General features: G+C 45.5%; 1 long non-coding RNA gene across 1 annotated transcript; it reads left to right on the top strand.

The window, feature by feature from the left end:
• Window positions 1-768: 768 nt before the first annotated feature.
• On the top strand, window positions 769-2891 carry LOC131830622 (uncharacterized). The gene is made up of 2 exons (XR_009353248.1): window positions 769-1310; window positions 1936-2891. It is a non-coding gene; the product is annotated as an uncharacterized LOC131830622 (long non-coding RNA).
• Window positions 2892-11969: the final 9078 nt, after the last annotated feature.

Here is an 11969-nt window from a genome sequence, read left to right on the forward strand (position 1 = left end):
AGCAACACAATCTGGGTTTTTATTTATTATGGTATTTTATGTATTCTGCTGGCACAATAGAACTTGTTGGCCCTGAGCATTTTCACTGCCTCTCTTGGTCTCAAAATCCAAGAGGGAAAGATTTTAAATGATTCCTGAGTTTGTTTTTTATGATGGAAAAGTAATCATGCAAATTTAAGGTTAAAAAAAAAACCCCTCAAATAATATAGGATGCTGAAGTTAAGTTACTTTACTTCTCCTGACCCAGTTTCCTCATCTGTAAAGGAGGGATAATAGTTAAGTCCCCGCTCTCAGGGTCATTGTGGGGACTAAATGCAGGCGTATGGGAAATGCCTGGTGCCATGGCTGGCTCAGAGCGAGCACCTGACATACATCAATGATTATCACCCACCACTGTACTCCTTCCAGCAATGGCTTAGTGTCTCCCTCTGGAAATAGTCTGTGCTTGCAAGAAAATATATTCACATATTCATGCACATGGAGATATGATATCTACTGTTCTGCGACTTGCTGTTTTCACTTACTAATCTTGGGCAATAACCAGGTAACGTTTCACGGAATGGGTGTACCATTATTTCTATGACCAAAGGAGAAACATTTCAATTATAGAATTATGAACATTTATACAATTTAAACAATTACAGTATTTGTTGAGAAGTTTTATTTGAAAAGACATGCAGAAAGCCATTTGAATAATCAAAACTTTTCAACATTTACAGGTTTTTTTTTTTTTTTTAAGAATTTTTATTTACTTAATTGACAGAGCACAAGCAGGCGGAGTAGCAGGGAGAGGCAGAAGGAGAAGCAGGCTCTCCGCTGAGCAAGGAGCCAGATGTGGGGCTCCACCCCAGGACCCTGGGATCACAACCTGAGCTGAAGGTAGCTGCCCAACCAACCAAGCCACCCAGGCGCCCTAAAACTTACAGGTCTTATAAACTTGACCCACACTGTATGACAACAGTGCTGCAGAGTGACAAACTGGAGCATCACATTGAGAGCACCGTGGACCAGCCCGGACATGCCTAATGGGGCAGGTTAAAAACAGTGTAAGTTACTCTGCTTCTTCCAGATTAATTTGGAACTGAAGAGAACATGACAGGAGGTGTAATACTTGTTTGTTCAAGCTTTTAACTACAATGTAAAAGGACCAGTGGTTTTACTATTATTTTTCCATTTGGCTTCCTGGCACCTCGAATTCAATCAGTGTCCTGCTGTTCAGAGGTATTTTGAAGTGTGCCAAGTCTTAATTGAAGTGGAAGTGCCTGAAACCGAGTTAATACCACGAGCAACAGGGAGTCGAATTTATGGAGGTAAACTGTTGCTAGCTCTGCATTTCAACTACTTTTGGCTCCTGGGGTCAAGTTACATTTTCAGAGTAGCCTGGATGGTTGGGAACTGAGCTGGACTGGGCCAGAGGTGCAGATCTTGTGATTCTGTTGGGCTTTGGGTTCCCTTGGAGTGTACGCATTCTGCTAAAGGGTCCAGGGACCCCAGCTGGACAGCACCCGGCATGTGAAGCCTACTGATGACACCAGCGCGGTGCTGGGGGCTAGAGATCCAATGGGCAAAAGACGAGGTGACAAGGTGGGTCCTTGTCCTATCCGATTCTAGGCAGGGAGACAGACATAAATAAGCAAGCTAACAAAACCAAGAGAGCTTATGATTGCCACCAAGAAGGAAACAAATAGGGGTGAAATAGTAACTAGGGGAATCCACTTCCCATCGGAGGTGAGGGAGGAGAGATATGGGCTGGGATTTGATAGATGCCAAGGGCCTGGCACCAGGAAGAGCTGTGGAAGACCATTCTCAGCAAAAAGGAAGAACAAGGGGTGGGAAAGAGCTGGCTATGTTTGATGAGCTGAGAAAAATCCAGATGACTAGATCACGGTGAGGAAAAGAGAAGAAACTCTACCAGTGGGCTCCGTTGTCTTGCAGGATCTCACAGACCACAGCCAAGAGTTTGGATTTCATTCTCAATGCTGCAGAAGATTTTAAGCAAAACGGGGATGTAGTCTGATTCCTGTCTTTTCAAAAAGATCATTTGATTGCAGTGTGGAGAATGCACTGAAATGGAGGTCGGGGGGGAGGTGGAGGCCACTTGCCACGCAGGAGGTGGTGGGAGGCAGTGGCTACAGCAGTGGAAGGACAGCTCGGTTCTAAATCCGCCCCCCACCCCCACCCCAAGTAGGTCAGAGCCCACTGTAGGCTCTAGCAGACAAAGATTCTCCAAGGGTTCCCATCAGCTGGTTCATAAAACATCTCTCGAGGGCGTGCCCAGCACAGGGGTTAGGACTGATGCTGTCTCACGGAGTAGACCAACCCCCCGCGCCCCGACAAATTAAATTGTAAGATGCCAGGCCTCAGGCACTGGTGACCATGAGCACTAGAGACAGGGGTGTCAGGGAAGATCTTTCCCACGCCACAGACACCTGCTTTCAGGACCTTTGGCAACAACGTGAACTATATCCTGTCTAGGCCACCTTTCTATTTTCTGGCCCAGAAATCCGACTGATCCCATCTCCCACACCGACAACCATCCAGACCCCTTTTGCCCACTGTAGCTACCCCTACACGGGTCTGATTTTAAAGTGGTGTTGTAACCTAAATGGCTTTTTAACGTTTGGTGTGAGTGGGAGACAGATTTAAGGTCTGGTGGCCTTGCCAGCCCCCCTCGGGCTGCAGCTGAATAGGAAGGCCACATTACAAGCTTGGAATGCTGCATGGGTTCAGAGAAGGCCAACCTCAGGGCAAGACCTCTCGAGAGACGGGCCAGGGGCTAAGCCCCCGTTTGGAAGCTGGATCTTGGAATGCCGATGGGGAGCCATCCTACAGTTTTTGCGAGGTGTGGCTTTTCTCTCTCGTTGCTTTTAAGATCTTCTCCTTGTCTTTGACATTCAGCAGTTTCACTACATTGTGTCGGGATATGGATTTCCTTTTATTTGTCATACATGGAATATACTGTCATTCTGATCGTTAAAGGGCTGAATTGTGTCCCTTCCACAAAAAACATAGTAGAAGTCCTCAGCCTCTGGTGACTGGCTTTGAAGAGAGAATTTTTAAAAAGAGGTGATTAAGTTATATGAGGTCATTAGGGTGGGCCGTGATATCCTTAGGAGAGAGGAGATTAGTACAGAGGTACACACAGGGAAAGACCACGTGGAAACACGGGGAAAAGCTATCTGCAAGCCAAGGAGAGAGGTTCACTAGAAACCAATCCTGCCAATACCTTGGTCTCAGACTTAGAGCCTCCAGAATTGTGAGAAGATAAATTTCCTTAGTTTGTGTTACCTACTACATCATGTTTTAAAATGGCATTTTGGCTAGGGGAAGTCAAGAATGCCCAAATTTGATCTTTGGCTTATTACTTCTACCTAGCCCTAGTTCCCAAACTGGAGGCCACGACAGGCAGCTGGGAAGCCACAGGATCTGTGATTGCTCCCTGCAAGCCCTGGTGCAGGGAGAGGAGGTACCGGGGCTGGCCCCCTGCTGCCCCCTGTACCCTACCTCGGTTGGGCTGTGAAAGCTGCTCACAAGCTTCGAGGTCTAGTATTTATCTACCACCCCAGAGCTCAGACTGGGGTCTCAGGTTTTGCTGCTGTGCTGCGAGGAAGAGCTGGTTTCACAGAGACCCCTTGTCATCAGGGCGAGTGCTTCCAGAGCGCGGGAGTGAGAAGACCTCTAGAGCAAGGGCAGGGCTGCAGGGCTGGTGCAGCTCCGGGAGCCGAGGGAGCGGGAAGGAGAAGCGAGACAGTCACAAGCTCTCCCGGGAGGAAGCAGTCCATTCCTTCCTTCCTCCTATTACCACTGTACAGGAAGGGACTCAGGAAAGAACCACATGCGGATGGAGACAAGGTCCTTTTTACTCAGCTACTCTGTCACGGGGAAATGTGGTCGACCCCAGAGAAACTTAACCTTGGAGTGGAATCCAGGCCGAGCTGGGAGGAGGCCAGGAAGGGAACGTGAACTCCCTCTCTCGGAGGACCCTCCTGTTCACACAGGGCAGCTCCAATCCCATATTTTGACAATTTAAATGGACACATTTAAATTGTTCTTACGCGTCTAACAACTGTTTTTGCGGGTCTGACAACTGTTACATTGCTTGTTTTCCCTTTCCCTCAAAGAGCCTACAGTCTCCAATGATGAGGTGCTCCTCCAAATCTTGCGACCGGGACGGGAATTGTCATCTTTTTTCCCCTCTGGGTCAGCCAGCCTCTGGCTGAGTCCTTAGGGACAGAGCTCCCTCTGCTGGTCGGGAGCTGGAGCCTTCTGGATCTTGAACAAAAGCCCTTCTTGCGGTGACATCAACTTCAAATAATTGTCCTCATAATCATCTAGAAAAACCCATTTATGGTACAGTACAGTTATCTATTGTCGTAGATTAATAGTGTTACTGTGAAGTATAGCAAGGGCTGCGGAGTCAGCCTGGGGCCCTTGTGAGCAGTGACCTTTGGCATATTTCTTAATTTCTCCGAACCTCAGTTTTCTCATCTGTAGAATGGATATAATAGCACTTGTGTCAGTGGGGTCCAGTCAGGAAAACAGAAATTACTCTGGTTGCGTTCACAAAGAGAACACAGGGTAATTGTGAAGCGTGTGTCAGAGGCCTGAGAGAACAGATCGGGTGTTTTGAGGTCCCAGAGAACAGCTGTGGGGAAGCAGCCACCATCCCCGCGGTGGAGGGAAGAGCCTGGATGACCAGAACTCTTTAGGTCCCTATTATTGCTCAAGAAACCTCCCCAAAGCTTAGAGACTTACCGCTCTCGGGGTTGGCTGGTTGGCTAGGCAGTTCTTCTCCTGGTCTCACCGAGACTCATTAATGCTTCAGTCCTGCACTGGAAGGTAGGCTGGGTCGTGTGAGAGGTAGCCCGCTCCTCCGAGCCCGACAGTCCGGAGAGGAGACACCTCAGAGCACAGATGCTCCTCCAGCCTCGGATTCCTGTCTGTCCCATTGGCCAAAGCAGATCGCCTGATCTAGCCATGTCCCGCCCAAGGGGACCACTCCAGGGCCTGGATATCAGAAGGCAGGATCCATGGGCGGGGGGGTGGGGGGGGTGTCACCGGTGTAATAATCCATCACAGGAACCGAACCTACAAATTTAGAGGAAGGGGCTTCCAGCCACGTACTACCTCGGGATCTTGGAGGAGGGGTGTCCTGGAGCTGGGCACAGACGTGGGGCATGCAGGCCTCCGCCCTCCTTATGCCCCACCCCACCTCCCGCTTCTCCCCCTACTGTCCCCACCCCGCCCATGCCCTCTGGCTGTGCTGGGAATGAGGAAAGAAGTTGGAAACTTGGGACGCCTGGGTGGCTCAGTTGGTTGGACAACTGCCTTCGGCTCAGGTCATGATCCCGGAGTCCTGGGATCGAGTCCTGCATCGGGCTCCCAGCTGCATGGGGAGTCTGCTTCTCCCTCTGACCTTCCCCTCGCTCATGCTCTCTCTCACTGTCTCTCTCTCTCAAATAAATAAATAAACTTTAAAAAAAAAAAAAAAAAGAAGAAGTTGGAAACTGGAACCATCTGCTGCTCCAGGGGAAGCAGTAAACAGATTTAAGAAGGGGCAAGTCTCTTCCTTCACCTTCCAAACTTCCTCTGACAAAGGAGACTTGTGGCTTGCGGACTCCCAGCCCAGCGTCCCGGAGCGCAAGTGGGGGTGGTGGGAGCTGAGACTCGGATGGAATGCTTCACAGTCTTTTTTTTTTTTTTTTTTAAAGATTTTATTTATTTGACAGACAGAGATCACAAGTAGGCAGAGAGGCAGGCAGAAAGAGAGGGGGAAGCAGGCTCCCTGCCGAGCAGAGAGCTAGATGTGGGGCTCGATCCCAGGACCCTGGGATCATGACCTGAGCCAAAGGCAGACGCTTTTTAACCCACGGAGCCACCCAGGCGCCCAGTGCTTCACAGTCTTGCAGGCGTGTTGACGACTGATGGTGTGTGCACAGAGCTCAGCCCAGGTGGAACATTTGATAAGGGATAACGACCGGTATTATTAACTTTTTAAATTTTTTTTTTTAATTTTAAAAAATTATTTATTTATTTGACATAAAGATATAGAGACAGACAGCACAAGTAGAGCAGCAGGCAGCGGGAGAGGGAGAAGCAGGCTCCCCGCCGAGCTGGGAGCCTGATACCGGGCTCAATTCCAGCACCCTGGGATCATGACCCGAGGAGCCACTTAACCGACTGAGCCACCCAGGCAGCCCTACGATTTTATTTTTAAGTGATCTCTACACCCAACACGGGGCTCAAACCCACAACCCTGAGATCAAGAGTCGTGCGCTCCATGGGCTGAGCCAGCCAGGCACCTATTATTATTAACTCTTTTTAAATCTTTCCTAAGCACGATGGCACTGAACTCTCACTTACTAGATAACCTCCGTGGCATAACATACGGAGCTAACTGAGGCTTTATTCTGTGCTGACATCGTCTCACTGCCCTGTCGCCCTCATCCATAAAGATAGTAACATTTCTCATCTCACCGGGGAGAATGTCAGGGTCTGGCACAGAAGGCCTAGAAGGTCCTAGAAGTTCACAGGGCTTCTGAGTGGATTTTTTCAGACATTTAACGAAAACAGTGGCCTTGAAAGCCACCACCTTTCCATCACAAGATCTGGGTTTATTCAGAAAGTAAAGGTTTCTTGAGGTCTCAGAGACCGGGGGCCTAGAGAGCTTAGAGCACCGCGCTCATACCAAAGGCGCAGAGAGGAAAGCAAGGTAGGAGATCCCACCCGGGAGGAGAGAACAGGGACCAACTAGCAGAAAGAATCAGAGGGGCTTGACTGGATCTGGTGTGTTGGGCCAGAGAGAGGGTCCCACACTCTGATCCTGGCAGGAGCTCCATGGGTAGACATAAATTGCTGGGGGAGTACCAAAAAAGAGGGCAAGGAGCTGTGCATTCTGTCTCAAAGAGCCACGTCCAGGCTTGTCGATATCCCGCAGGGCATGGACAACGCACCAAAAGTAGAGAATTGAAAAGAATTGAATCAGGATCTATTTCCAAAAGTGTGGGCAGGACTTAGTAACAGCAATAAGAAGTCGGTACAGGATCCTGCTACTAATAATAGCTGGGAGCTATTAACTACCACTTTTAGGCCTGACAGAGCAAGAGGAAGGACCAGTTTCTAGAACCTGTGAGCTGTGTGTTGACGGCAGCCAGGCAGATTCTGATGTGGGGCCTACAGCCAGTCCATTGCAGTGGTCCAGCAGGTGGGAAGTTTGGGGAATAAATGAGATTCTCTTTCCCCTTTCCTGCCAGTACAAAGGGTTGCCAGATTACATAAGAAATACTTCTGCTAAAAAAAAAAAAAAATTAAATTGCTTATCTGAAATTCAAATTTAATGGGGGGGGTTCCTGTATTTCATCTGGCAAGTCTAGCTGGTATCCCCTTTGGTTAAACCCAGAGAGAAGCCAGAGTCCAGGACATCCTACTGATGTAGCCCCAAAGGTCCCCTTGGGTTTTATCCTATAGGCAATGGAAGTAACTAAAGATTTTCAGGAAAAGGACAAATATTTTATTAAATCATTATTTAATATTTGTAGTGATACCATACATGATAGCATAAAATGCATTATTAGAGGGAGAATGAATAAATTGCAGTGGGCACACAAGGAAATATTGTACAGCAGCGAAAAATCAACTATAGCCACATACAACATGGGGTTTTTGTTCTTTTCATCAGTTTCAATTTATTGATTTTTTTGTATAGATTTCTTAAATAGCAATATTTAAATTAAAAGTCAAAACATATTAACTTTATGTAGGGTGCCTATCTTAATTAAGTTTAATGACAGCATGTTTAAGATGACTACTATATTGTACACCTGAAACTAATATAACACTGGTTGGCTATGCTGGAATTAAAATTTTAAACATAGTAAGTAAAAGATAACTACTATATTGCAGAATTATTGTCAATCCCTATGTATCATTAATATATTTAAGTTGGCAATTTTGTGTTATCATATAGTTTCTTTTCAGTAGAACAATTTTCTTTTGCTTTTTCTTTTTTTAAAGACTTTATTTATTTGAGAGAGAGTGAGAGAGAACACGAGAGGGGAGAAGGCCAGAGGGAGACGCAGACTCCCCCGGAGCTGTGAGCCCGATGCAGGACTCCAGGATCATGACCTGAGCCGAAAGCAGTTGCTTAACTAACTGAGCCACCAAGGCGCCCTAGAATAATTTTTTAATTTTTTTTTTTTTTACTTGACTGCCTCCTGTTCATTTTTTAGCACATTTTTATGAAGGTATAATTTAGTCCTATAACTATCACAAAATCCAGTTATAGAACAATTCAATCACATCTCAAAATCTCCCTATACCCTTTTGGGGTCAACTCCTCCACTAGCCCTTCTCAGCCTGTGGAAATCACTGATCTGCTTCCCATTCCTACAGCTTTGCCCTTTTCAGAATTTCATACAAATGGAGTCACACAGCATGTAGCCTTTTGAACCGGGTCTATTTCATTTAGCATGATGCCGGAGGTTCATTCCTATTGTTGCCTGCCTAGCTAATTCCTCTTCCTAAGGGTTTTTCCACTGCATGATGTACCAGTTTGTGTATCCATTCCGAAGTTTAAGGACACTTGGGATATGTATCGGTCAGCGCTCTCCAGAGAAATAAATTCCATAGAATCATATACACAAATATACATATACAAGCATACATATGTCTATATCTATCTATATCTCTATCACCTGGATCAGTACCTGTCTCTATCTAGCACAAGAAAGAATTCATTTTAAGGAATGTGATTGGAGGAGAGGAATGCTGGTTAAGTCCAAAAATCTGTAGGGTTGACCAGCAAGCTAGGGATTCAGGCAGGAGTTCTATGTTACAGCTTCAAGGTAGAAGTGCTTCCTTAGGAAACCTGTTTTTGCTCTTAATGCCTTCAACTGATTTGAGGAGGCCCATCCATATTATTGAGAGTAACCATTACGTAGAGCCAACGGACTGTAAATGTCAGTCACAACTGCAAATACCCCCACAGCAACATCTGGGCTAATGTTGGACCAGACAGCTGGGTACCATAGTCTAGTCAAGTTGACACATAAAATTAACTATCACAGTACATTTCTCGTTTTGGTGAATGTGAATAAAGCTATTCTAAACATTTCCATATGGGTTTTGTGTGGATACAAGTTTTCATTTCAACTGGGTAACTAACTCAGAGTAGGATATCTAGCATTTTTGCATTTCTATCAGCAACATGTGAGAGTTCAAGCTGCCTGCTTGGAATTGTCAGATCTTTTTTTAAATTTTAGCCAAGGTATGAAGTATGAAGGAGTGAAAAAAGCAAGAGTACATATGGCCTTACATACTTTTCCACAGTTATAAGAAGAAAAACTAAATTATATATATATATCTATGTGTGTATGTGTGTGTGTGTGTGTGTGTGTATGTACACACACATACACATGCATTATAATTCTAATTTAGAAAATAATGGTAAACTCCAACTTAAGGATAGGACTTCCATCTGTGGGGAGAAGGTAGAGGAGTAAGAAATAAAAGAATCCTATTAAGTCCATGTTAGTATTAATGTAATGGTTCCCAGGTTAGCTGACAAGATCATGATTGTTCATTCTTTCTTTTTTTTTTCTTTTTTCAGACAGGGAGAGAGAGCACGTCAGCACCTGAGCAGGGTGGAGGGAGGAGCAGAGGGAGAGGGAGAGGGAGAGAGAGAATCTTAAGCAGCTCCGTGTCACGTGGAGCCCGATGCAGGGCTCGTTCTCATAACCCTGAGACCACGACCTGAGCTGAAATCGAGTCAGACAGTTCACTAAGTCATCTAGGCGCTCCCCGCTGTTCATTACTTCACTAAAACATGAATACATTTTAAAAGGGCCACACGTGGACAAATGATGACAATGCACTGAAAACCAAGAATTGTGATAAATCCAGTTCTGTTTACTTGAAGTCCCATTTAAAAAAAAGAGAAAGAAAGATTAGGGGCAAAATGGGTAGTGGATTAGAAGCGGGAGAGATTAGAAGCGGGAGAGATTAGAACCGGGAAGGAAAGCTATTCCTATAACCCGTGGAAATTAGAGACCAAAGGCTTGGTGGGGGGAGTGTAAATGACAAATCAGAGGGGAAATGGAATGGACAGGGACTGTGGATCAAAGGAATATAGGGAGTAAGAGAGCGAGGAACGTACATGGTCAGTGTTTCTGGCTTGCAGAAATGATGTCGTTCACCAAGACAAAGATGCCAGAATGGAATTTTGAGGAGGGTGAAGAGCCCATGAAATTACTCAGAATTCAAGCAGGGAGCTCAGGAAATGGAGAGAGAGTCTTGGGAATAATTTGTATATAAAAGCTAAATGTGTTACCTGTGTTATTTCATTGACTTTTTACAGCAATCCTGTGTGCTATTTTATACATATTTGACAGAGGAGAATCAGAGGCACCAAAGGAACATTGAATGGAGTTAAGGGCCCTGTAGAGATCAGAAACTGTAAATCTGTAATGGTGACCATTGACGAGGTTATCCACTTTTTCTATGGCAATCCTTGACAGCCAGTGAAAAGGAGCAAATAGAAGAAGCTAAGGTCAGGGGTTTGGGGTGAAGGACAAGGGGGTGAGGAGTGAGGGCAGTCTCCTGACTGATGACCCTGTTGAGCAGGACCCTGGCTTGCCCACTCTGAGACCAGAGAGTCCAAGGATGACACGGTGGGGCACGTCGAGACCTCTGGAGGACTAAGATTCCTGGCCCTCAAAGTCACAGACCACAGATTTGAGGACTCCTTCCTTTTCATGTAGGTCATCGGCTTGTGATTTTTCTAAATTGATTCTAGATGATTTACACACTGCAGCCTCTGATAACAGTAGGGGCTGAGATGGCTGTACTTATTTATTTGACAGAGCGAGAGCGAGAGAGAGCACACAAGCAGGGGAAGTGGTAGACAGAGGGAAAGGGAGAAGCAGGCTCCCTGCTTGGCTTGATCTCAGTACCCTAGGATCATGACCTGGGCCAAAGGCATCAGATGCTCAACCAACTGAGCCACCCAGGCGCCCCCACACAACTCTCTTTAAGGAGCTGGTAAATGTCTTATTTTCTGTTCATTGGGTTTTCTGTGTACTTATTATTAACGTATCCCCAAATACTCCCTCACTTGTTTGTTCTCCTTCCAATAAGGTCAAATAAATCAGGTGTTCATCACATTTCATATTCTTGAAGAAATCTCTGAGCCTTTCAAGCGATTGTGGTAAAATAAAACTCACCATTTGAGCCATTTTTAAATGTACAGTTTAGCGGCATGAAATGCATTCATATCACGGTGCACCCAACATCCCATCTGTCTCCAGAACTTTTTCATCGTCCTACACTGAAACTCTATCCATTAAACAGTAAACAGAAGCTTCCATTTCCCTTTTCCTCACCCTGGCAACCACCATGTTACTCTCTATCCTTCTGAATGTAAATGGAATCATATAATATTTGTCCTTTGTGAGTGGCTTATTCTACTTAGGATGACATCTTTGAGGTTCCTCCATGTTGTAGCATGTGTCAAAATTCCTTCTTTCCTGGGGTGCCTGGGTGGTTCAGTCGGTTAAGCATCTGCCTTTAGCTCAGGTCATGATCCGGGAGTCCCAGGCGGGCAGGGGGGATCAAGTTCCCCATCAAGCTCCCCGCTCAGCAGGGAGTCTGCTTCTCCCTCTTTTTCTACTCTTCCCTGCCTCTCTCTCACTCTCAAATAAATAAAAGAAAAAATCTTTTAAAAAAATACCGTATTAAGGCCAAATAATATTCCATTGTATGCAGATACATTTAGTTTATCCAACCATCCAGCCCATACTTTTTTACACAACAACACCTGCACTGCTCAACATTCCCATCAACAGAGCACAAGGGTTCTCTGCATTGCTGTCAATTTTTAAAATTTTTTATTTATTTATTTTTTATTTTATTTATTTATTATTTATTATTATTTTTTATAAACATATAATGTATTTGTATCCCCAGGGCTGTCA

The sequence above is a fragment of the Mustela lutreola genome, chromosome 4 (genome assembly GCF_030435805.1).
Source record: "Mustela lutreola isolate mMusLut2 chromosome 4, mMusLut2.pri, whole genome shotgun sequence".
NCBI classification, from domain to species: domain Eukaryota; kingdom Metazoa; phylum Chordata; class Mammalia; order Carnivora; family Mustelidae; genus Mustela; species Mustela lutreola.